The following is a 3,958-nucleotide window of genomic DNA, read 5'->3' on the forward strand; positions in this document are numbered from 1 at the left end:
ACTGCATTTCATTGCTGTCATTAAAGGACCTGCTGAGATCATTTCAGTAATCGTCGTGTTACCTCAGGTGAGAATGTTGACGCGCACAAGGCAGGAGATCATTATGTCAGGCTGATTGGGTTAGAATGGCAGACTTGACATGTTAAAAGGAGGGTGATGCTTGAAATCATTGTTCTTGTTCTTCTAGTTAGATAAACTTATTACTACAGCTAAATCAACAACATGTTCACTAGACCCCATTCCAACTAAACTACTGAAAGAAGTGTTACATAAAGCTGGTGAGCCTCTTCTTAATATCATTAACTCCCCGTTATCTTTAGGTTACGTCCCGAAGTCTTTTAAGTTGGCAGTTATTAGGCCACTCATCAAAAAACCTAACTTAGACCCTAATGAACTGTCAAATTACAGACCTATCTCACACCTTCCGTTTATGTCTAAAATACTTGAAAAGGTTGTGTCTGTTCAACTGAGCTCCTTCTTACAGGAACTCTTCCTTGAAGAGTTTCAGTCAGGTTTCAGGCCCCATCATAGCACAGAAACTGCACTTGTTAAAGTTACAAACGACTTGTTCTTAGCTTCGGACCAAGACTGTATGTCACTATTAGTTCTACTTGACCTTAGTGCTGCATTCGACACTATAGATCACAACATTCTTCTAGATCGCTTACAATATTACACAGGTATTCATGGTCAGGCTTTAAGCTGGTTTAGATCCTACCTGTCTGACCGATACCATTTTGTAGAATTAAATGGTGAATCCTCCAGTTTACTACCAGTTAATTATGGGGTCCCTCAAGGATCATTTCTAGGACCTCTGCTTTTCTCTATATACATGCTTCCATTAGGGAACATTATTAGAAGACATGGGATTAGTTTCCATTGTTATGCTGATGACACACAGTTATATATCTCTTCAAAACCAGATGAAATAGCCACAGTGTCCAAATTAACTCAGTGCCTTAGAGAGATAAAAGACTGGATGAGCTGCAACTTTCTATTGTTAAACTCCGATAAGACTGAAATACTACTCATAGGTCCAAAAACCAGTGCACATAAACTCTCACAACTTAACTCCCATTTAGAGGGATGTACTGTTACAAGTAGCTCGACAGTGAAAGACCTCGGTGTTATATTAGACAGTAACTTGTCTTTTAAAAATCATATCACTCATACTACCAAAACAGCCTTCTTCCACCTTAGAAACATTGCCAAGCTGAGAAACATCCTGTCTGTATCTGATGCTGAGAAGCTAGTTCATGCATTCATGACCTCTAGACTGGACTATTGTAATGCATTACTAGGTGGATGTCCTGCATCTTTAATAAATAGGTTACAGTTAGTCCAAAATGCAGCTGCCAGAGTTCTCACTAGGACAAGAAAGTATGACCATATAACCCCAATTTTATCATCTCTACACTGGATACCTGTTAAGTATAGAATTGACTACAAACTGCTGCTACTTACGTACAAGGCTCTTAATGGTTTAGCTCCCATGTATCTAACTAGTCTTCTAACACGTTACAATCCTTCACGCTCTCTGAGATCACAAAACTCAGGACTTTTGGTAGTTCCCAGAATATCTAAGTCTACTAAAGGTGGTAGAGCGTTTTCTTATTTAGCTCCCAAACTTTGGAATAGTCTTCCTGATAGTGTTCGGGGCGCAGACACACTTTCTCAGTTTAAATGTAGATTAAAAACTCATCTCTTTAGTCAGGCGTACACATAATACATCCCATAATATCATGCACCAGTGCATCAGACCAGCACATTTTTATGAACAGCAGATATGTTAATCCCTTTCCACTGCTTCTCTCTTTGTACCCATCCCGAGGCATCCAGACACTGTACCAGCTCCCAATGTCCTCTGTGGGATGAAGCCTTTGGACGTCCACTGAGCCGAGGCCGACTCTAAGAATCCAGAGACATCTCCAGTTAGACTCTGTGGTACTCAGGAGATCAGAAGTCCTTGAACCTCACACCAATACAACATTTAACTGACTGTATATTACAATCACACCCCCAGTGTCACCCATATGAGGATGGGTTCCCCCTTGAGTCCGGTTCCTCTCAAGGTTTCTTCCTTTACCAATTTAAGGGAGTTTTTCCTTGCCACTGCTGCCTGAGTCACCTCAGACTTGCTCATAGGGGAATAAATACATACACACTGTGAACTATATACATCTAATAATAATCTAGAATTTTTATTCTGTTAATTCTTATTTCTTTTATTATTCGTTAATTCCTTTATCATTAATTATGTTTACCTTCTGCTCTGTGTTTATGTTCTGTAAAGCTGCTTTGAGACAATGTCTATTGTAAAAAGCGCTATACAAATAAACTTGAATTGAATTGAATTGAATTCCATTGTTAACCATGGTGACCTGCAAAGAAATGCGTGCAGCCATCATTGCGTTGCATAAAAATGGCTTCACAGGCAAGGATATTGTAGCTACTAAGATTGCACCTAAATCAACAATTTATAGGATCATCAAGAACTTCAAGGAAAGAGGTTCAATTCTTGTAAAGAAGGCTTCAGGGCGTCCAAGAAAGTCCAGCAAGCACCAGGATCGTCTCCTGTGCCACCAGTGCAGAGCTTGCTCAGGAATGGCAGCAGGCACGTGTGAGTGCATCTGCACGCACAGTGAGGCAAAGACTTTTGGAAGATGGCCTGGTGTCAAGAAGAGCAGCAAAGAAGCCACTTCTCTCCAAAAAAAACATCAGGGACAGATTGATCTTCTGCAGAAAGTATAGTGAATGGACTGCTGAGGACTGGGGCAAAGTCATATTCTCCGACGAAGCCCCTTTCCGATTGTTTGGGGCATCTAGAAAAAGGCTTGTCAGGAGAAGAAAAGGTGAGCGCTACCATCAGTCCTGTGTCATGCCAACAGTAAAGCATCCTGAGACCATTCATGTGTGGGGTTGCTTCTCATCCAAGGGAGTGGGCTCACTCACAATTCTGCCCCAAAACACAGCCATGAATAAAGAATGGTACCAAAACACCCTACAATAGCAACTTCTTCCAACAATCCAACAACAGTTTGGTGAAGAACAATGCATTTTCCAGCACGATAGAGCACCGTGCTATAAGGCAAAAGTGATAACTAAGTTGCTCGGGGACCAGAACGTTGAAATTTTGGGTCCATGGCCTGGAAACTCCCCAGATCTTTATCCCATTGAGAACTTGTGGTCAATCCTCAAGAGGCGGGTGGACCCACTAATTCTGACAAACTCCAAGAAGTGATTATGAAAGAATGGGTTGCTATCAGTCAGGATTTGGCCCAGAAGTTGATTGAGAGCATGCCCAGTCGAATTGCAGAGGTCCTGAAAAAGAACGGCCAACACTGCAAATACTGACTCTTTGCATAAATGTCATGTAATTGTCGAGAAAAGCCTTTGAAACATATGAAGTGCTTGTAATTATATTTCAGCACATCACAGAAACAACTGAAACAAAGATCTAAAAGCAGTTTAGCAGCAAACATTGTGAAAACTAATATTTATGTAATTCTCAAAACATTTGGCCACGACTGTAAATAAGAAGTTTAATATTTAGTAGATAGATGATGTTAGATGTCTGACAATTTACTACTATTTATAACTAGATAGATAGATAGATAGATAGATAGATAGATAGATAGATAGATAGATAGATAGATAGATAGATAGATAGATAGATAGATAGATAGATAGATGAACATTACAATCAGCAACATAATGAATAGGGATTCATTCTATATAGTGAAGATGAGAAAACAAAGACAAAAACATGGACTACACTTAGCTTCTGAATCTGAAAATAATGTGTATGCCAGCTGTATATATTGTGACCCTGACCATATTATTACTGAAGATGAACGAACGAACGAATAAATAAATGAATTACAGTGGCCGGTTTTCTGAGGCGACCAACATTTCTGACGCTATTACAGATCTGTCCGCACGGAGGCGCTAACGAGTT

The sequence above is a fragment of the Tachysurus fulvidraco genome, chromosome 4, assembly GCF_022655615.1.
Source record: "Tachysurus fulvidraco isolate hzauxx_2018 chromosome 4, HZAU_PFXX_2.0, whole genome shotgun sequence".
NCBI lineage: Eukaryota > Metazoa > Chordata > Actinopteri > Siluriformes > Bagridae > Tachysurus > Tachysurus fulvidraco.